A 24,085-nucleotide genomic window follows, 5' to 3' on the forward strand; every position below is an offset into this window, starting at 1 on the left:
TGGGCGATAATGCAATTCATAATCTTGACCTTTTCTCCTTGAAATTTGGGCTTGTAATCAATTAACATGGACAATACTTGTTGAAGAGCTTCTTTTGCTTTCCTTGCTCCGGTCCTTGTCATAGGTCCTCCAAGTCCTTTAAATGGATTCTTTCCCTTGCTCTTGATCACAACCTCATCATTCTCTCCTTTTTGAGAAGGATTTTTCCTTAAATCAAATTCTCCATCTATTTCAAAAAGAATCTATTATGCCTTTAGTAACCATTTTCACACGCAACAAATATTTCAGCAAAATGCTCATCATGCATATACATGTCTTTCAAAGATTCAAGACCAAACAATTTATTTTCAAGCATAGAAAGCAATGAATGCTAATTCTTACTATTATCTAGACATCATTTTAGTAGCAAAATCAACTTTGTTTTAGCTTATAAATTGGTTAATCCTCTTCTTTTGTCTTGTTTTCTAAATAAATGTGTTTTTGGCTACTTTGATGTAATTTATTGAACTCTTGTGTATTTGTTGAATGATTCTAATATATATGTGCTTTTTCTAGCAATTGCTAGTATTCTTGTGTCCAATCTTAAAGCTTGCATGTAATAGAGATGTTCATGGCTTGATCTTTGATCCATGGGTATGTGAATGTATCTTGTGTAATCTAGAACTCAAACAAGAGTCCTAGTGGTTCATTGATTCTAGGAATGAAAGATGATTCACTTTCTTCATGCGGGTTTTGCTTGTTAGATTTTATAAGAAATTGAAGTTTAATAGGGAAAAGCTAGGATTTTTCACCTAAGGAATTAGGGCTAGAGTAATTTTATGGATTGACATTAGTAATTTGATGGAGAAGAGATGAAATTATGTATGCACAAGAGTGAATAGGTGAAAATTGACTTTAACAATGTCATTTCATACCATTTCTTGTCTAGTCCATGTCCAAGTGTCTTCAAACACCAAAGTTCAAACTTGTATAGTTGAAATTTTATCTTCTATGCACTTGTTTTTCAATTAATATGTTGTTCTTGAGTCTATATGAGTTGTTAATAGCGTAATTAACTAGTATTACACGAGTCTCTTGGGAAATGATACTTGGTCTTACCATTTTATATTACTTGAAAGATTTGGTACACTTGCCAATGAGTTAACAAATGCATGCCTCCTAAAAAGTGTATCAGCCACTAGTGTAGTGAAGGGAAACAACAACAGTTGTTTTTGACCATATGCTACGGTTTTCGAATTGAGGCATATACCAGTGAGGTAAAAAGTTGGGAAACTTTTGGGCTCGATTCAAACCGAGGTAATAACACGGGCTTATAACAGAGGTTCAAGCTAGAACCAATGTTAAAGCCTTTTTTTTTAAATCACGTCACTCTAAACTGCTAACCCAAGCCAAAAATACATCGTTGGGCTACTGGCCCAAAAGGTTCACTCCAAGTCTGCCAAAATGAAGTTGTCAACGGCGGCCACCTTGACACTCATGGCCACCACCATCAACGCCTCCCTCGCCATACCACTTGCGCAACCAAAGAACAACCCAAAATCAAATAACGAACGGGAAACCCCAAATTAAGAGACGAAACCCATATCCCAGCCATCAATCTTAACCAAAATTACAAGATTAAAACACCATACCAAGAAAGACCCCAAATTCAATTTAAATGAAACCCTACATCTCAAATCGCAGAAGAAATCAGATAATCAATTCATCATAATAGAAACCCCCAAAATTGAAGAGCAACCTAAACCCTAAATCACAAAATCAACACCACCAAAATCACAATGTCGTTTTTGACGCTACTACTTAGCCCTTCACCCTCGTCGTCGTCGCCGAAAGTCACTGGTGACACGTCGTCGTCGTCTTCTCTCGCCACTGCGATGCCGTTGGCACCTAGGCTCGGTTAGAACCGAACCCGCATTTGCTTCGAAGGAGGAAAGCTTCTGTGAACCCACCACCACGAGAACGCCCATTGAGACGCCGAAAAAGAAAACTCTCCCTACGATGCTTGAATCAGAACGAAAGAAAAGGAGGGAAAAGGGGAAGAAGAGAGTGGCACTACCTCCTTTTGCATCGCGAGCCAGAAAAAGAAAGAGAAAAGGAGAAGGTCTACCAGTGCACCAAAAGGACCCTAAAAGTCCACTGCGAACCGCCATCGAAGGCGCGAACACGCTTGAGTCATGCTTACGCAGTGCCACCATTCTCACCGCCGTGAGGTCATTGTCTCTCTTCGATACGCAGAACTTCTCACCCCTAAGATTGGGTGGTGCATGAGAAGAAAAAAAGGAAGAAGTTGGTTTCTCGCGCTAATTGGAACAAAGAAGAGAATGGGGAAGAGTTTTCTGATTAGGGTTCTTAGTCTGAACCCATTTAGAAAAAAATTCAAAATAAAAAAAACCTACAAAAGGATATGGCCTCGGTTGAACCGAGACCTATTCTATTAAAAAAATTCAAAATTGATTTGAAATGGCAAATTTGAAATTTTTTTCAACTTTTTTGCCTCGATTTCCCTTAGAACTGAGGCTAAATTCCTGACGGTCTGACTGCATCCTTTATGACAACATATTGCAGATGTGAAATGTTAGAGTCTTGTAGGGATTTTTGGCCTCAAATCTGCAGACAACCAAGGCCATATACCCTATATGGCATCGGTTCTAAAACAACCGAGGCTTATACTGTCAAGAAAATTTCAAAAATGCCATCGTGCCATTTTATGCTTCGGTTTCTGGTGAACTGAGGCATAACATGCACGATAATATCTCTTTTTTTTTACTAGTGAGCCACTATATTTCCTTTTCCCTTTTTATACTTGATGACATATGGAAATTGCTCTAAAAACTCTACCCATTTAGGATATCTCTTATTAAGCTTACCTTGTCCTCCTTTCAAGTATTTCAAAGACTCATGATCGCTATGGATGACAAATTCTTTGGGTAACAAATAATGTTGTCAAGTCTTTAAAGCTCTAACCAAAGCATACAATTCTTGATCATAAGTAGAATAGTTAATGGCATCTCCACTTAAATTTTCACTAAAATAAGCAATTAATGAGCAACAAAGCAACCTCAATACCCACATTTGATGCATCACACCCAATCTGAAAAGATTTTGCAAAATTAGGCATGGCAAGGATAAGTGCATTAATGAGCATATGCTTAAGAGCAATAAAGGCCTCCTCTTGTTTGTCTCCTGTTAAACTCACTTTTAGTCGCATCAAAGCCAACAAACTCAGTTTCCCCACTAATGTAGTCAAGGAATAACCAAGGATCAATCTAAGGACTCAACTATGATTAAGCTTCAGAATGTAGAGTTTAGTCTTGTATATTTACTACCTAATTATTAACTACTAATGCAAGGTGGGAAAAGAAATTAAATTGAAACAATGAAATTTAAAAAGAAAAGAATAAAGCAATCAAATCTGTATAAAAGAAAAAAAATAAAATGCAAGGAAGAAATAAAAAAATAGAACCTAAGGTATGGAAAAGATAAAATCTAACTAAGCATACAGTAACTAAAACTAATCTATACATGCTATGATTTAATGAAGCAAGAAACTAAAAGTAAAACTGAATAATAAAACTAAAGATGCATAAAAGAAGTGGTATATACATGTATCAAAACTGAAAGAGTGGACATTAAATTGAATGAAAGAGTCTCAATTCCTCTTCAGAAAGACATTCCGAGAAATGTAAGCCCTCCTTAGGGTCTTTTGAGTTCATATTTCAGAACTTAAAATGGAAATTCTCACTCAATTATTCAATCAATGCACACTTTCACAAGAATAGGAATACAACACTGAAGTTGAAATCACACATACTGGAAAATAGAAAGAAACAAAATAGAAACACAAAACCGAATGAATCTTTATGCATTGGATTCAACTCTAACTCGAGAAGACTTCTCGGTAAAAATTGCTCAATACAGAGTCATTTAATTCCAAAAGGAATTATGGAATGCAGAGATACAGAATCCAATTCATTTTCTCATAACATAACGATGGCAGAAATCAAAATCACAGAACAAAATCAACACAAACGAGAATACGAATTTGAACTTTATTAATATGAAAAAGGAAAATTACAAACACTTTACCAGAAATCACCGAATGAGGAGCTCACGGATTGTCACGGTTCCATGAATCTCATCAGCGAAATCCAGAATCAAGAACAGTATCCTACTCTAAGAAAAGCGAATAAAACCCTAAACTCTAGAATGGAGAACTGTAAACTGAAAGGGTAAAAGGTGTGTGAAGAAGTGTTCTCTATATCCATTTACATGCAGAAAAACCCCTTTATATAGGGTTGGAGAACGAAAAGAGAAAGGGGAAAAAGAAAATAGGAGAGGGGAACCTTGTTGTGACGTTGTAATCTTTGCCCTCCACTTGGCAGCTCCAGTTAGCTCTTCTTTCTCACTGGTCAGCTCTGGTCCTCTTCTCTATCTTCATCGGTCAACTCCGGTCATCTTCTCTGGGCAGGTAATGTGCTCCTCTCCAGCTCTCTTCACTCACGGGAGCCCTAGCTTAGCTCGAAGGGAAGTGCTTTTTTTTTCTTTCTCCAAATGAAGTGCTCCCGCAAAGAACCCCTAAGGCAATAGTGCACCAAAACGCACCACATCACTAATTGGATTTCAGCCCACCAGCATTTACAACAACAGTGCTCCCAAAACGCAGTCGTTTCACTCAAGTTTAGTTGTAGCATTTTGATTAAGTGGGCTTCCAATCAGCAGCCAATCCATTGTGAAATCAGCACTCCAATTAAAATGTGCAGCCAGCCCATTCCAATGCTTGCAATAACAACATTCTAGCAGTAGCTTCCAGCAATTTGAGCGCCCAATCCAACCCAAATGCTTTTCATTATACATTGCACCAACAACCCAATTTCTTTGCATATGTAACCCAATTTTTAGGGCCTTTCTGCAATAAGAAAATGAATTAATGCCCAAAAGAAAAATAAAAGAAATATTTCAGCAATTCAAAAATTAAAAGAAAAGTAAAGAAAAAGATTTTTATTAAAAGATTTTCTCTAAAAAAAATATTAATATCGTAATTATTTATAAATACTAAAAATTACATCTAAAAACCTATTTTTAACTAGAATTTTATAAAACTAAAGAATTAAGAGAAAAACATAAAACTAGCCTAATTCTAAGAAATTAAAAACTAAAGAAGTCTAAGAAATGATTTTTAACAAAGAAAAATATGTAAATCTAGAGTGTTATCATCTCCTCATTTAAAACCCACATTCTTTTTAACAATTTCATTTAGAGGTGCAACTAAGGTACTAAAGTCTTTGACAAATCTCCTATAGAAACTTGCTAAACCATGAAATCCTCTCACCTCACCCACAGTCTTAGGTGTTGGACATTCTTGGACGACCTTGACCCTTTCCTCATCAACTTGTACCCCTTTGGCATTCACAACAAAACCTAAAAATACTACATGATCAGTACAACAGATGCATTTTTCCAAATTGGCATACAATTTTTCTTTTCTAAACACATTCAAAACAAATTTCAAATGCCCAACATGTAACTCAAGACTAGTTCTATGGATCAAAATATCATCAAAGTACACTACAACACATTTACCAATAAACTCCCATATAACATGATTTATTAACCTCATAAAAGTACTAAGTGCATTAGTCAAACCGAACCACATAACCAACCACTCATACAAGCCATATTTGTTTTAGAGGAAGTTTTTCATTCATCACCTTCTCTAATCCTAATATGATTATAGCCACTTTTAAGATCAATTTTAGAAAACACACATGCACTATAAAGTTCATCAAGAAGATCATCTAACTTGGGAATTGGATGCTTATACTTGATGGTGATGTTGTTTATGGCTCTACAATCAGAACACATTGATGGACGAAGCCTGAGGAGTTCGGACCGACGGAGGCAGCAGAAGGCGATCCGGATCTTCGAAGCCTCTTCGACGAGTGAAGACGCAGCGGAATGGAATAAGAAACTCAAGATTGAAGAAAAAAAAAGGAGACCGGACACTGGAAAACCTCGAAGAAACCCTAAAATGGTGAAGAGACTCAATATAAACCGATTATTCGGTTCAAATGACAGATTGAACGGTGGAAAAGAAGGATGAACGGAGGAAATAAGGTTTGTTCGGTGAAAAATGAAGGAATAATGAAAATGAAGGAGGAAGTGAGACGAAACCCTAGCGGAGAAGATGAAATTCGGTGAAAAACCTGAATCTAGGGTTGCAATAACGGAAACAAGGTAGAATAAAGATTGAAGTGGATGAAACCAAAGCAAACCAGTGAAGAGGATGTGGTTGATGGCCGAGGAGCTATTGAGAGGGTGAAATGCAATGACGTTGTGCGTGTCTGATGCGCGAGAGCGAATGTCAGTGATATGGAGTGAAGGAGCTGACGCGTGCAATTGTAGCTGCTGAGGCGCGCCACGTAGAGGGAAATGGATTGGTGTAGAAGCAACGTCGTGGAGGAGAAAGGAAAATGTGGAGCACAGTGGAAATCAAGGAAAATGAGAATGAAGGCAGTGTGCAAGGAAGGTGGCTAGAGGGAGTCTTTGGACTCTCTAACCTGACTTTCAAGAGAGAATTGTTTCTATTTCAGAAAACTTAATTCTCATTAATCTCAAAAGTGACAATACAATAGAGGAGCTGGGTATTTATAGTAACCCATGCTCCTTAAGAGCTAAACTATAAAAAGTAAAAATACAAAAAGAGGACTACATCAAGTACGATTCCATCATACCCTCCCTCTTAAAAAAAAGATTTGTCCTCAAATCTGGCAATCGCCTTATGAAGAAGCTCCACACAATCTTTGGGAGAATGGCCATCTTGGAGTGGCCTTATTCTTTTAGATCTAGTTTTCTTCCTCCTGGATCAAACACGAATCTGCAATACACATCAAATATATCTTCGGTTAATATCAATCCAAGAAAGAATTTTTCTTTAAAAACAAGAGAATAAGAACATCTAATACTTTGATTAGTAATCTTTGAAAATTTTAGAAGTTCAAATTCTATTTTATCTTGAGTTAATTGTTTTCTTAAAGATAAGAATAACTCAAGATTTGAATTGTCATATTTTGAAAATGTTTTCATGACAATTGGTTTGAAAGAGAAGTCAAAAATTGAAAAGTAATCAATTATTGAAAAAGAAGTAAAGATTTGGAAACCTTCCCTTTTAGGTTCCACAGTCTTTGAAAGAATAGGATTTGTCATGAGTAACAATTTCTCCTTTTCTTTCTTCTCTCTTTCTTGCCTTTCTCTCTTTTCTTCTTTTCTCTCTTCTTCTTTTCTTTCTTCTTCTTTTCTTTTCTCTTCTTCTCTTCTTCTCTCTTCTTCATTCCTTAATTCCTCTCTTCTTCTCTCTTCTCTTTTCTCGTTCTCTTCTCTCTCTCTCTTCTCTTCTTCTTTTTTTTCTTCCTTTTCTTTTCTCTCAATCTCTTTTTCTCTTTTCTTATCCTTGATCTCTTTAAGTCTTGCCCCAAATTCTAATTCTCTACGAAGAAACCCATGATCCTTTAAACTCTCAAGAAACAATTTTCCATCATCAATGCAATCCCTAATTAATTCTAGGTTTCTTTTAATGCTTGAAGGCACAAACTTTCTTCTCATGCAAGCTTTTAAATCATGCCAATCACGTATGGAAGACTTTCTACCTTTCCTAACATGATTTTTCTTTCATCCCACCACTCACTTGCATTTTCTTCTAACTTAGAGAGATATATGCTAAGGACATAATATTCACTCTCTTCATAAAACCAAAGATTTATTTTATCAATTTCTTTTTCCCAAGCTAGGTATGTTAATGCACCTATGTCTTTACCAAAGGATGGAAGATTCCTAGCTTGTTTAAACATTTCATCAACATTATCTAACCTAGAAGACCTATATGAACCATAAGAAGACATCTTTGTTTTTAAAAGTTTTCTTAATCTAAAGGGTTCAAAATTTTCACTTAGACAAGTCCCAGGTAAGAGAGGTGAGCTAAAGAGCTGCTTAAGTACCAAGTCTTGCCTTGCCAGAAATGTCTTAGGCTACTAACTAATTACCCCTTAAACTAAAATCACCTTTAGAAACAAAGTACACAACTCAAACAATCACAAACAATTAAACACTAAAAGACTATACTCTTCGGACTCTAGTGTGAAAAGACTTAGAGTTTAATCCCTTTTAGCCTAAATCACCCCTAAACGTAGAACACAAAATCAAAGAAACAAAACACTAAGGAAACCAGCGGACTCTAATGACCCCTACGAGATACACAAATCAAGTCAATATTAAATTCTACTCCTATGGTGAAGCTTGTAGCTTTGGCTAACAAGACACATTCACCTGTCTAGCTATGCTAAAAATAAAAGCAAATAAAGTTGCCAAGAGTTTGAAAGAGCACCAAGGACTCTTCCAATGAACTTGGACTTTATAAAAGGCCCTTTTACAAAACAAAAACTAAAACTAACAGTGGGCAAACACAAACCCAGTACAAATACAAACAAAAATTGAAATCCTATGCTACGGTGCTCTTGGTGCCCACATTCACGTGATCCACTTTGCTTCGTGTCAATCTCAGTCCTGTCCAATTAGAGATGTTGCTGCTGCCACGATCTGACCCAAACACCTTGTTCAAATGAAGATCCACGTGCTCAACTTAGTACTGCTGCTATCAAATCTTCTTGGTTTCTATTGATCAAGTTCTACAAACACATATGCACAAACTGATGTGAGGATTCACTTAATTAAAACAAATGGCAGACAAAGATATAGGGTAGTAAACTTCCCTTTCTCTCGGTACAATTGATGCAGATTCCTTTTGCTCTCAACTTGAAATCTGCTGCACGAAGGATTCACAAAAAATCAACAACCACACCAATTCTTAACAATTACATGACACACAGACAGTTTGAAACAAATCAACGATTAATCTAAAACTCTCTTTAGTGCGGGTGGCTGCTTCTAGCCTATTACCATTCACGAGATACTATGGTTTCAAGGCTATACTGCATGTTCTGATCATACCACAAACCAGATTAGACAAGCACATATGAAAGGCAGTTCAATCAGAACTTAAATTGAAGTGCAGAAACCACTTCTTACAACTGATACAATGCAGTGGCAAAGGAAAACAAGTGGATTCACAATTGAATATGACAGAATAGTTCAAGCAAACAACTCCTGCTCAACGAAAAATTTTCTCAACTAATGATTTACTCACATCAGCTCTGCACACACAAAAACTCTCTCTACAACAGCCAACACATATGTAGGAAAAATGGACATTTAAACCAAATTCAAATGGATATAATTCTATACTGAAACCATATTGATTTAATAAACCATCCAAGTTAATTAAAACCTGCTCATTTCAATTACAATGCAGCAATTCTTAGAAACCCATTCAGAATTTACATTGGCTAATCCTAGTCTGCAACAAATGTCATACCAGATTCCACACTTCAAGAATTGTTAAACAATGGCAATTATAACAGGGCTATTTAAACCAAAAAAAAAAAAACAGAAACAATTTTAAGGTAAAATACTCCCTTTAGTTCAACACTTCCATGTGAAGTGTTTCTGCCTCATTTTATTTAAAGCTAAAATCTGTTGAAGCCGTAAAATCTCAATGAAGGTTCTGGTATGCTCAACGGCTTCACTGCAGCAGGCGTTTGTAAATCACTCTTGATCCAGCACCACCTGTAAATGGAAATGAAGACAAAAACTATGCAATCTAGTTGGTTAGCACAATTCAGATTCAAAAACTGGACTCATTTCATCACTTGAAACTACAACACACTCAACAAGAATATTTGGCTTTCAGATGCAGCCACACAAAACTCACAAAAATCAGTCTCTCTTAAAGCTTAAAGCACTCAAAATGGAAAGGTTTGGAAGGAAATTCTCCCTTGGCAGTACACAGCTGGAGAGTATTCCAGACCACCACCACCTAAAATGCTACCAAGCACACAAACCCTCTTTCAAATTCCAGAAACCAAAGTATCACAGCTTCTCAAACAAGAATGGCTAGGCTAAGGCAAAAATCAGAAACCAGAACAAAACAGCCACAAATAAGGATAACACAGCAGATCTATTGCTTAAGACAACTCTAGATCAGATTATGAAAGCAACAAAAGCTTCAAATTAAGAACAGCAGATCAGAGTTCACATGCATTGAGACAAAACCAGGAAATTCAATTAAGACAAACAAGAAACAAAGCTTTGATCAAAGTAAGCACAACAAATAGAACCTAAGGAATAGAACTAGAACAGATTTTAAAAACAATAAAAATCACTTCAAGTTGAATCATACATGACCACACAGATTTGCAACTGAAATAGAATAATGCATTACCAATTGCTCTAAAATGTTCAATCCAATCCAATTATATGATGAACCAGAAAAAGGAGAGAAACATTAGGAGTGAAACTGTGTTGTGAATTGCACTTGCCACTTGACTCTTTATGTGGTTCAATCAATACTTCTTTTCTAATTGCTTTTTCTTTTTCAAATCACAAGAACTCATGCTTTTATACTTTCACTTTCTTTTGCTACAATTCACAACATAGAATTTGACTTCTATTTCAATTCAACTTCACAAGATAAAAGTCCTGATAGAAACAAATGATTCAACTCAAAAAAAAAAAATTACAGAATTTTAAACAACACCAAATGCAAGACACAAATGACTCTAGAATTTGATGAAACTAGAAGCTTAGCAATGAACTAATACTAAGCTGAATAGACACACACTCAAGAACATTAACACATACTTCAAAGAAAACCAGTTCGGTGTAGCTGGCCAAATTAGAGACTGATGCTGCTGTAAGCATCTTGCACCCAAGCTCAATGCAACATTTCATAGCTTAATTGGTGTGCATTTGCTATCCACAAGCAGATTCAACTTTCAGCTCACAGAATTTCAGAAGTGCAATACAATTACATGTAATAGTCAGCATCAAAAACTCAACAGCTTCAGATAAATGAAATGACATTAAAACTGCTGTTGAAGTCTGTCATCAAGCTCATTCAATTGAATGTCACTGCTTATGATGATGGACAGATCTTACTCAAAGCAAAAATTCAATTGAATCAGTTAAATTCAGATTTAATTGACAATTAAAACAAAGCAACATGACATAGACAAAACAGAAATGGATTTTAAAACTTAAAAGACTCAAATAAGAAGATTCACCGAATTAAAATGAAATAAGACTCAAGGCACAGGAAACGCAACTTGGAAACCGAAATAGATATGAAGAGCTTCAAAACACGAAACACAAACAAGATTTGCAACAACTCAAATCAGAAAAACAAATCAAGACATTAAAGGAAAATGATGAACAACTCACAAGCTAAACAGATCAACACGATTTGAAATTAGAGACGCGAGACAACAAAAACACGACTGAATCAAATGAAATAAAACTCAAAGAATAGAATCAAACCGAGACAAAATAAGATGAACCGAGACAACTCGAAACGCAAGAACATAAGACAACTCGAAACAGAGACGAACCGAGATACTTACCTCTAAAGCGTGCTCGAACCTGAGCTCTGATACCACTTGATGGACGAAGCCTGAGGAGTTCGGACCGACGGAGGCAGTAGAAGGCGATCCGGATCTTCGAAGCCTCTTCGACGAGTGAAGACGCAGCGGAATGGAATAAGAAACTCGAGATTGAAGAAAAAAAAAGGAGACCGGACACTGGAAAACCTCGAAGAAACCCTAAAATGGTGAAGAGACTCAATATAAACCGATTATTCGGTTCAAATGACAGATTGAACGGCTGAAAAGAAGGATGAACGGAGGAAATAAGGTTTGTTCGGTGAAAAATGAAGGAATAATGAAAATGAAGGAGGAAGTGAGACGAAACCCTAGCGGAGAAGATGAAATTCGGTGGAAAACCTGGATCTAGGGTTGCAATAACGGAAACAAGGTAGAATAAAGATTGAAGTGGATGAAACCAAAGAAAACCAGTGAAGAGGATGTGGTTGATGGCTGAGGAGCTATTGAGAGGGTGAAATGCAATGACGCTGTGCGTGTCTGATGCGCGAGAGCGAATGTCAGTGATATGGAGTGAAGGAGCTGACGCGTGCAATTGTAGCTGCTGAGGCGCGCCACGTAGAGGGAAATGGATTGGTGTAGAAGCGACGTCGTGGAGGAGAAAGGAAAATGTGGAGCACAGTGGAAATCAAGGAAAATGAGAATGAAGGCAGTGTGCAAGGAAGGTGGCTAGAGGGAGTCTTTGGACTCTCTAACCTGACTTTCAAGAGAGAATTGTTTCTATTTCAGAAAACTTAATTCTCATTAATCTCAAAAGTGACAATACAATAGAGGAGCTGGGTATTTATAGTAACCCATGCTCCTTAAGAGCTAAACTATAAAAAGTAAAAATACAAAAAGAGGACTACATCAAGTACGATTCCATCACACATCCTCAATGAACCATCCTTTTTGGGCACTAGAATCACAGGTACAACACATGGACTCATGCTATCTCTAACCCAACCTTTAGTCATCAATTCAGTCAGTTGCTTGTCAATCTCTTTGGTCTCTTGTGCGTTGCTCCCAAAATGATATTAATGTGATACTCAATTCCTCTCAAAGGCGGCACACCATCGGGAACACTTGCTAGAAACACATCTTCATATTCTTGCAAAAGAGAGTCAATACTAGGAGGCAATTTAAATTTATCAAATTGGTTAGCATATAAATTTTGACTTTGACAAAACAATAAGTAGAGGGGTTGCCTTGTCCAAAGCACCTTCCTTACCTCCATTTCTTTTGCTAAATAAAGTTGTGTGCCCTCAAGTGTTTCATTTTCTCTCATATTTTTCTCAACTGTTTCACTCTTTTTCTCTTTCCTCTCAAGTGTTTCACTTTTTCTCTCATTTACTAACTTTTCTCTCAATTTGATTTGATCCTCACACATCTCTTTGGGTGATAAGGCATTGAGAACAACCTTTTTATCTTGATAGGTGAAAGAAATTTTGATAGTGAAATTATCATGAATGACTTTATTATCATACTGCCACGACCTTCTCAAAAGAATATGGTTGGCCTCCATGGGAACCACATCACATAAGACCTTATCTTGATATTTCCAATTGAGAAAGGGACTTCCACTTGTTGTTTCACTCAGACTTCTTCTCCTTCACTAAGCCATTGAAGTTTGTATGGTATGGGATGTGGTTTAGTGTCCATGTTCATCTTTGACACTAATCTTAATCTGACCACATTGGTTCAACTACCTCCATTAATTATTACCAAACACACTTTACCATTAACTAAACATCTTGTATGGAAAATGTTCTCCTTTTGAGATGAATGCTCGACCTTAACTTGACTTCCCAACATCCTCCTAATAATGTAAAACTCTCCTTCATTAGCTTTCACTTCTCCATCACTATCCTCTTCCTCTCCACCGCTATTATTAGATTGACTTGTGTATTCCCTATTATCCTTAAGAAGAACAATCTTCTTTTTAGAACACTCATAGGCATAATGTGCCATTCCCAAACATTTAAAACATTTCATTTCTTTAGTCTTCTGTGGTGGATGTTCAGGTTTCTTTTGAGGTGTTTTTCCTTGGTTAGATAGAGTTACATTGCTAAAGGAGACAACACCATCTTTCTTTACTCTATCCCTCTAGTTTGAAGGGTTAAATTTGGCAGAACTCTTTCTTGTTGTACTCTTTCGTTTTACTTGTTGTTCTATCTGTATGACCTTATGCAAAAGGTCCTCTATCTCCACAAACTCGTGCAACTCAAAAACATCTCTAATATCATGATTTAATCCACTAAGGAAACGAGCCATAGTTACCTCATGATCTTCTTCAATTTGGGCTTGGATAATAAGAATCTCCATCTCCTTATAATACTTCTCCACTCCCTTGTTTCCTTGAGATAATCTCTGAAGTTTCAATTTTAAGTCCCTATGGAAGCTAGAAGGTACATACCACTTCCTCATAACCCTTTTCATTTCAGCCCAAGTGTCCACCATAGGTTCCTCATCTCTAACCCTCTCTCTTTGCAACTTGTTCCACCAAATTAAAGCATATTCAGAAAATTCAATAGCTGCAAGCCTTACCTTTTGCTCCTCACTATAATTATTGCAAGAAAATACATATTCAATTTTGAGCTCCCACTCTAAGTAAGCTTCAGGATCACTCCTATCCTTAAAAGGTGGCACATTCAATTTTACTCCTTCTATTCTCCCCTTATTCCTATTTGGCCTTCCTATTCCTGGTGGGGTTCTATTCTCTAATTGATCCAACCTATCATGGAACTCATCTTGTTGTTGCTTCATCAATCTCTCTGAGTGTTGAGATAATGCAACAATTTGTATTTGAATATCGTTCCTTTTTGCCATGATTAACAAACAGATCAAGATAATAAGAACAAAATATATATAGGTGGTGTTTGAAACTTTTCTAACCCACTCAAGTGTTTGCACTCAACAGATTGACTTTCACTCTAATGAAACTCTCTTTCCTTTTACCACTAAAATTCTCCTTGGGTTCTTAGGAAATTCAAGAGATTATGGCCACAACAAAAAAACCAATCCACCAATATGTGCATGATAAGGTTTGGTCAACAAAGAAGAAGACAAGGCTAACACAACAACAAAGGACTAAAAGAAAATTGGTAAACAAGACAATTAGTAACAATCCTTCAAGAACACCAATATATTTCCTAATAACAAATTCCTCTCAAACATGAATCATTCAGTCCAACAATTTTTTTAAATATTGTAATATATTCTTTTTACAATGGCCTAACTTCTTTAATGATTCAACACAAACACAAATAATGTGAAAATACGGTAATGAATTGGTAAAAAGAGAAAGAAGGATAAGATATTACCAATTTGACGTTCAAAAACTTAAACCAAAGCTTTGAATACCAAATCATGTGAACTACATTTACAAAAGGACTTATTGGGAATCTTTAGGGTTAGAACCTTTAAAGAAATTTCAAGATTTAATATTAAATGAGGAGCAAAATTTTAAAAACGCCAATATATTGAGCTACAAAACTTCGATTTGGGTGTTTCCAAAAACAGTGTGAAAGATCACGTTCTGAACTACAAATTGGGCTCAAGAAACACTCAATTTAGATGTGTAGAACGCAAGTTATGACTATGAGATAAATTGGACGAAAATAGATACTCTATAAATCGAGAAGGAGAAAAACTAATGAAGAAATAAAGATAAACAAAAGAAAAGAATCACTCTTCCATAGGAGGCAACACACAAAGGATGGAATGTTCTTTGGTACAACCAAAGGGTTCTTGAATCAGTCAAGAACTTAGGAGAATCACTCTCACTAAGATAGAAGGGATAAAACCCTAATTTCTCTGCATAAAAGTTTGGCTTGTGCATTTGATTCAAAAAGTTAAGCTTATAAGGGCAGATTTCTATGTTTCCAAATTGGGGCCTTATTATAACTTGAAAATAAAGTCAAACTAAAGTCCACTAATTGAGTGACCCAAAGACATAATTTGGTCAGCCAATTATTCAAAGATTAACTAATTAAAACAAACTAACTTAAAAATAAAACAACAGCAAAATAGTGCTTTAGTTCTCCTACATTTGGGCCATAATGTAGTTCACAATCTTGGCTTTTTCTCCTTGAAATTTGGGCCTTTATTCAATTAACATGGACAATACTTGTTGAAGAGTTTCCTTTGCTTTCCTTGCTCTAACCCTTGTTATAGGTTCTTTAAGTCCTTCAAGTGGATCATTTCCCTTGCTCTTAGTCACGTCCTCATAAAATTAATTATAATTATTGTAATTTAATAACATACAATAAATTTACATGTTATAATCTAACATGTCACACACTATAAGAGTCAACAATATAAGTAAAAGACCAAAATGTAGATTCAATAAGCACTTTAAAGGTTAAACCCCTTTAGTTGTCCCTATTTTTGTGGGTTTTTCCCAGTTCGATCCCCGTTTTATTAAAATTCCTAATTGAGTCCTAAAAAGTGCTAATTTGAATTAATTGGACCCCTGTCGTTAAATTGGCTTAACGAGATTAAGTTTTTTAGGAAGTGGGAGGTTGACGTGGCAAGTTTTTTAAACATAGCATTCATAGAGCTCTACGTGGAATTTACAAACATTTTAACATTTTGATTAAAAAATTTTAAAAAAAGTCATCTTCCATTACAGTCAAGCACCACCCAGAACCATCATCAGAGAACCCAATCACGCCTCAAAACCACCATCATCTTCCTCGTGCACCATCAACCTGCAATCAAGTAACCATAAAATCAAAATCGTGACTCCACCATGTTCGCTTTAATTCATCTCCTTGCATCCACCACCGTGAGGGCAAATCGCCACCATGGCCAATGTAACCAGCGCTCAAGCTCTTCACGCCGCAACCGAACTCATCATCATCTATTTTCTTCTCCATTAAACCATTTGAAACTTGTAAAGAGAAAACATAATCACAAATCTGAAAACCCCCAAATTAGCCACGAACCCTAAATCGCGCTGGACACAAAACGTGAGATTTTCGAATCTCCATGGTGACCAAAGGAAAGATGAAGGAAGAAATCGCCCGGAAGTACTTTCAAAAGCTGATTAGCGTCGTCGACTTCTATAAATCATGATGATAGTCGTGCCTATCAATAAACAGTCTTGGGAAAGAACTAATACTATATCAATTAGGGTTTTCCCTCAATATCTTACTTGTCGCAACCGGAATCGCGACGGGACGACGATCCAAAAAAAGAGAAACGGTTTTTGGAAAGAGATTTGGAGTCGTCACCATAGTTTATTCTGGAAAACTACGGAAAAACCATAAAACGATAAAGCACGGTCCACGAAAAGCAAAGATTGGGTTCGGGAGTCGGTTACGCGTGGGGAAGGTGTTAGCACCCCCAGACCGCCTGCCCTAAGGCAGTACCTTTAACTAAATGCACGAATATGATGTGGTTTTCAAAATGTTTAACTATCCCCTAAAATAAAATTCTAAATAAACTAAACATATTTTTTAGTTTTTTGGGCCCGACAAGGATTGACCTTGCTCCTACGTATTCTCATTCAAAATGAGAAATCAGGGTTACGTAGTTCTTTTTGAAAACGTTTGAGAGATTTGTTTGAGAAATTGATTGAAAGATTTGTTTGAGAAAATGATTACGGATAAATTTGGATTTTTGGGAAAGTGAACCTGACAAGGGCTAGCCTTGCTCCTACTATCTCCACTTTCGATGGAGAATCAAGGATCACGTAGTTCTGGTTAGGAAGATTGTTTGTTGTTTAAAATTGTTGATGTTTTTGGGTTTTTTTGAACATTTTATACCTTTTTGTATTTTTTTTAAGAAAGAGAAAAGGTTGTTAGCACAAGGACGATGCGTGCGATCACACATGTGCATAAACCTTTAAAACATATTTTGTTAATTTTACTTAAGGAAAAGAAAAGGTTTTTAGCACAAGGACGATGCGTGCGATCACACATGTGCCTAAGCCTTTAAAACATATTTTTGGAATTTTAATTAAGAAAGAGAAAAGGTTTTCAGCACAAGGACGATGCGTGCGATCACACATGTGCCTAAACCTTAAAACATATTTTTTGTTAATTGTACTTAAGGAAAAGAAAAGGTTTTTAGCACAAGGACGATGCGTGCGATCACACATGTGCCTAAGCCTTTAAAACATATTTTTGGAATTTTAATTAAGAAAGAGAAAAGGTTTTCAGCACAAGGACGATGCGTGCGATCACACATGTGCCTAAACCTTTAAAACATATTTTTGGAATTCTAATTAAGAAAGAGAAAAGGTTTTCAGCACAAGGACGATGCGTGCGATCACACATGTGCCTAAACCTTAAAACATATTTTTTGTTAATTTTACTTAAGGAAAAGAAAAGGTTTTTAGCACAAGGACGATGCGTGCGATCATAGATGTGCCTAAGCCTTTAAAACATATTTTTGGAATTTTAATTAAGAAAGAGAAAAGGTTTTCAGCACAAGGACGATGCGTGCGATCACACATGTGCCTAAACCTTAAAACATATTTTTTGTTAATTTTACTTAAGGAAAAGAAAATGTTTTAGCACAAGGACGATGCGTGCGATCACACATGTGCCTAAGCCTTTAAAACATATTTTTGGAATTTTAATTAAGAAAGAGAAAAGGTTTTCAGCACAAGGACGATGCGTGCGATCACACATGTGCCTAAACCTTAAAACATATTTTTTGTTAATTTTAATTTAGAGAAGAAGGGAAGGTTTCTAGCACAAGGACAACGCGAGGGGTCTCACGTGTGCTTAACCTTTAAAACATATTTTTTGAATTTTATTTTTATTTTATTTTGTGATTATTATGTGAAAACAAAACAAATAAGTCTAATAAATAAAACAAAGGGGTGTGGGATTACCATACAAGGGGTATGCAGTAAAAACCAATAACCCAAACAAATAATGCAAATAGAAACAAAAGCCTAAAAATAAAACAAGAGAAACAAACCAACAAGAATAGAGGTGTAGAGATAAAAAACCAGGGGTGTAGAAAAATGAAGCTCTTTTGTTCGGGCCAAAATCCTCTTCTCCAGACTTTGGATCTGCTACGGGTGTAAGGATGAAAAAAAGAGGTGCATCCGAGTATTCGCTGGTCAGGCCCGGTTCTCTTTTCTTTATTTTTATTTGCATAAAGGCTTAAACCCAAATGAAAGGGGTGTGCGGGTGAAAAACGAGGTTGCGCAAAGAATTGGCTTGAACACTTTCATCCTCATGGCTTCAGCTTTCCTTTTACACTGACCTTTGCTGAATGTTTCACTGATAAATTTTTCTGCAAAACTCCAAACGTAATGAAACTTTTTTTCATAGAAACTAGATCGAAGGTGCTTTCATTTGATATCTCACACTTATATTTTAGACCTCTGGACTAGCTTCAGTATAACTTCGAAATCAGGTTTGGATGTTTCGTTTCTAGCACTGACCTTGTTTACTGTTTGGCTCATATCTTTTTCCAACAGAGCTCTAAATGCAATGAAACTTTTTGGGTTGGATTCTAGACTCAAAGGGCTTTCATTTAAATACTCACACATAATTTTTGGACCTCTGGACTAGCTGCTGCTCAATTTTGAAGAGATGAGTGGGGAAAGAATTTTAGTGTTTGGTCATGATGAAGGAAATCAATTTTGCGGGTGAAATATGTTGATACTGGTTTGCTGAAGGGGTGTAAGGAATATGGAGAATACAGAATAGGAAAGAGATTGAAAGTAATTGGGTTTCATATGAGCAAGAATCAGATCTATGAATTTGGTTTTGGAGGAATGAAAAGATTGAAAGGAAAAAGAAACTCCCTCTCTACTCTGGAACGTCCTCCCCTTTTTAAAAAAACCTGGTTGCTTGGTGTCCAACTTCTTTTAAAGCCAATATCCCCGCTTCTTGTGCTTCCTCTACGGCGCAAATATTAAACCAAACACGGGCCCTCCACTTTCTCTTCATTTCAGTAAAATGAGTGCACTGCTTCTTGGGTGCAAAGTTGATTCCCATGGGCCCCTGCTACCATTTCCTCTCCAAGCTGCTGCCTCCATTCTCATCACTCTTTCTTCTCTGGACCTCCGCTTCTTCTTATGTTGGTGTACGTACTGCTGCACCTCCATTTTCTTTAAGCACACACACTCACTAACGTTGCAGTGCTGCTGGGCCGTGAAGTAAGGATGCTGGTGGTTGAGTTTGGTTTGATGAGGGGATAGGTTTCTAGTGAGTAGTGTGTGGGGTGGAGATGAAAGTCAGGGGGTTGAGTGAGAGCTACCGAAGCTTGGGCTAGGGAGGATGATAGGTGTAGTGAGTGATGGTTATGGGTGAGGGGCTGAGGAATTTCAAGTTGATAGCCATGGGTGTTCCCCGTAGCCGTGAGTGCGTCCTCCCCTTCTTAATGCAATCCTCCTCCATTCCAATCATAAGCCTGTGGTTGCATCTGTGCTGGCTGCCATATGGAGCATGCGTATAAAGCCCGCACGGGAGGCAAGTGGAATAAAGCATGCAGCATCAGCAACATGCAAGGCACATGGGAGGCAACCAGTAGTGGCTGCCATGGAGTCAAGCTTGTGTGACTGGAAAGCTGCAGGTATGCATGGTGGCTGGAAAGCTGCAGGTGTGCATGTTGGCTGCGGGAAAGCATCTTCTCTGCAAAGATTAGGAAACCACCGTGGCATCCCCTTTTTTTATTTTTTATATATATATTTTATTTTGTATTTTTCTATTTTATATATATTTTTTTGCATTTTGGATATTTTATTTTTTTTGGTTTATTAAAAATACGTAAATAAAAATAAAAAAAATACAAATAAAAATAAAATGAAAATAAGAATAAAGTCAAATGGAATAAATCAAAAATAAAGTAAATTTAAATTAGAAAACAAGATTAATTTATTACAATTTTTATTTGATTATTTATTTTTTACGAAAATGAACTAAAAATAAAGATGAATTGGAAATGGAAACAAAGATAAAAAGATGCAAATTTTTCACACACACTTTTATCATACCCGGACAAAATATGGTGTTGACAGCTGTCCCTCTTTACTTTAGTTTTATTGTAGATAAAAATTAAGTAAAGATAGAAACACTAATTTTGTCCGCGTTTCAAAATGAACAACTAAAAAAACTAAAAATGAAAACTCATACTCACACATAAACATAAGAGTCACACATGCATGGAAATCACAGTGAAAAAAGAAAAAATGAGAAATTATATTGAAAAATAATAAATCACAATCAACATTGATATAACGGCCAAGTCAAACAAAGGGGTTGCTACCCAACAACGCAGAGGACTCTACTAATCTCAACTGGAGATCTCATCTGACGATATATGGATGAATGATATGAGGTGTACCAACCTCGTGAAAAGGGTGTACCAACCCTATGGAAGTGAATGAGGTGTAATAACCTCATGGAGGGTGTACCAACCCTATGGATGAAGTTGATGAGGTGTAGAAACCTCGTGGAGGGTGTACCAACCCTATGGAAGTGAATGAGGTGTAGTAACCTCGTGGAGGGTGTACAAACCCTGTGGATGAATGATATGAGGTGTACTAACCTCGTGGATGGTGTACAAACCCTGCGGATGAATGATATGAGGTGTACTAACCTCGTGGAGGGTGTACATACCCTATGGACGAATGATATCAGGTGTACTAACCTCGTGAAGGGCGTACAAACCCAGTGGATGAAGTTGATGTGAGGTGTACTAACCTCGTGGAGGCTGTAAAAACCCTGTGGATGAAGTGAATGAGGTGTACAAACCTCGTGGAGGGTGTACCAACCCTATGGATGAAGTTGTTGAGGTGTAGAAACCTCGTGGAGAGTGTACCAACCCTATGGAAGTGAATGAGGTGTAATAACCTCGTGGAGGGTGTACCGACCCTATGGATGAATGATATGATCATTGGGTTCGACCATTGTCTTACAGAGGACCGAAATGCAAAAAGGAAAACTTGAGGTTAGGGTGCCAGGCGAAACTGGGCTTGGGGGGCTAGTGTGGAAACTGGGCTTTGGGGGCCAGTGTAAAAACTGGGCTTTGGGATTTGGAAATTCTTGAAACTTGTAGTTTTGTGAAATGGTTTTTTTTTTTGTAATTTTTGACAAAATTTCGATTTTTGAAAAGGCATCAGTGACCATTCCCAGAGAGAAGGTCCTAATATGAGGATAGGAGAAACAAAGTGTAAAGACCATGGTAGAATGTTGAAACACTAACTCAAAGGCGGTGAATAGAGTGTAAAGATGCGGGTGTCAAAACCCCAAAATGAGAGAAAAAACATGATCAACATGAAACAACATGATTTGAAAGAGAAAACCATAATGTTATTCTTTTTGTATTTTTGAAGAAGGATTCGACAACCATTCATATCAATGAAGAGGGTTTCGATCTGAAAGATTTTTATTTTTATTTTTTTTTTGATGGATGAATGCACACATATGGAAAACATTTGCTTTGTTTTGTGTTTTGCTTGTTTTTTCTGCTTGAGTCAGTCATCTTTCTTGCAATCATCATACTTATTCTTATTTTCAGTATTTTGTGAAAGAGAGGAATGTCATACATCTCGAGGTCTAATGTCTGATATGATTACATTTTGACTTTTTCTTTCGAGACATCGACGCACACATGCTTGAATTTATTGCAAGTGAAGAATGAGAGCTATTTAGAATGGTTTGGGAGAAGTCTGGGACAGCCACATAAGCACATCATCCCTTATACATTGCTTAAAGGAAACGAGACACCCAAAAGCTGCCCCAGTTTGGTGTTTGGGAAAATGAGCATTGGGTTTGGATTCATGATAGTTCAGGTGAGACCCGCAAAGCTGTTCCAGTCTGGGATTATGTGTCAATGAGTTGCAAGGCGAAGAATTCGTGTGAGGTTCACAAATCTGCCCCAGTTTTTTCGGGTATGGGTTCTTACCTGGAAGAGGTAGTGGGCATGAAAAGGATAAGCTAAAAGGATGACCCCAATTGGTCTGATTTTCTTTTGCATGCTTTTGCTTAGTTGGCAAAGAGATCCCTTCTTCCTGAGACATTACATTTTCTCTTCTCTTTTTTTTTTCATTTTCAAAGTTTTTGTTTGTTTTTTTTTTTTTTGGACACATTGCAAGTCATTTTGTCTTATCGCAAAATTAAGCTTTATGAAAATTTGAGCAAACATTATTCAATCTGCGTGGACTTTATTAGGCTTGTAATGTGGCTAGGGCTAGAAGGTATTGAAAGGAAGGGGTATAAAGGCCCAAATGAATGTTTGTCGGATACATTTTTTGAAGCAAGGGTTGTCATCTGGCATTGTGTCAACTATTTGACCTTTTGAGCACTTTGCTTTTCTTGAACTCCATTTTTTATTTTTTCATCATCACTTTGTGATTTTTTGTTCTTTTTTTTTTACCATTTTGAAGGATTCCTCCGTTTGATCATTGAGTGCTCTTCAACTGCTTCCTAAGTTGACTCATACTGATGACAACCCTTGCTTGGGAATAATTTTGAAAAAGGATTTATTTTTGGCTCAAAACAGGGTGACAATGGATATATTTTGTTTTTTTGGTAAAGAAAAGATAGCCACACATCATTTCAAATTCTGATTGCTTTCTTTTCAAAAGATTAATTCTACGACTAGATGACCTCAACATGAGTGATTTCTCCCTTTCCTTTCCTTTCTAGACTGCCCTTTCGGGTTTTCAATCTAGTGGACTTATTCTCTTTTTGAAAGTTCCTCTGTTTGTCTCAATGGATTCAGGGATCACCCAACTAGCGCAAGCAAGGAAAATTTTGGCCAGGCCAATCTGCCCCAGTGTAAAGGTTTTTGTTACTGGGAACAGTAATAATTCTTGTTGGGGAAAATCTTTTATTTTAGAGAAAGTGAAGGGTGAAGGCTTTCAAGCAACACACGCACAAACATCTCGAAAGAAAACATCAAATTGTTATTTTTAAACATTTGACCTCAGAAAAACTTGACATTCCAATTTTCTTTTTGATTATTCATCATTTTTCTTTTTTCTATTTTTGAAAAACAAAAGTTTGACGATTTGCAAGAAAGATAAGTGACTCAAGATTGACCTCATTTCATTTTTTTTCAATTTTGTTTTCCTTTTTTACACGATACCCTTTCAGGACTCGATTTCCAGCACTACTTGGAGAAACCCTGTAGTGAATGCTCGCATCCAAAGTCATGGATGAAGACATGATACCGATGAGCATACTTCTCCATAGCAAGACACTTCACAACATCAAATTCATTTGTTTAATGACTTATGCTTTCTTATGTGGTCTTAAAGCCCACTTCATTTCTTCATGGCATTTGTAGAGGCATTCTCAAGCCTTGCCTCAGTGTCCGGGTTAACTTTCTTCACACTTTAATCATCTTGAATGAATCAAAGTTTGCCTTTACGCTTGAACAACCAGCACTTTTGGTGGAATGACAGATAGCCACTCCATGGTAATCACCTTTTGCATCACGAGTCTTGAGGTATTGATGCTTTAAAGGCTTCATGTAACAAGTAGAGGCCACGCCTTTTTATGCAGAAGACATGGAAGAAATGTTGCATAAGTCATATGGATAGGAGTGAAACTCATAGGCCTTTTCTCTTGATCAAACATTTTTCT

At 36.7% G+C, this 24,085-nt stretch overlaps 1 pseudogene; it reads right to left on the reverse strand.

The window, feature by feature from the left end:
- Nucleotides 1-1,808: 1,808 nt before the first annotated feature.
- On the reverse strand, nt 1,809-14,351 carry LOC148203882 (uncharacterized; annotated as a pseudogene).
- Between the last annotated feature and the right edge of the window lie 9,734 nt (nt 14,352-24,085).

This window comes from Vigna umbellata, chromosome 2, assembly GCF_029865625.1.
Source record: "Vigna umbellata cultivar VRB3 chromosome 2, Vumbellata_1.0, whole genome shotgun sequence".
NCBI lineage: Eukaryota > Viridiplantae > Streptophyta > Magnoliopsida > Fabales > Fabaceae > Vigna > Vigna umbellata.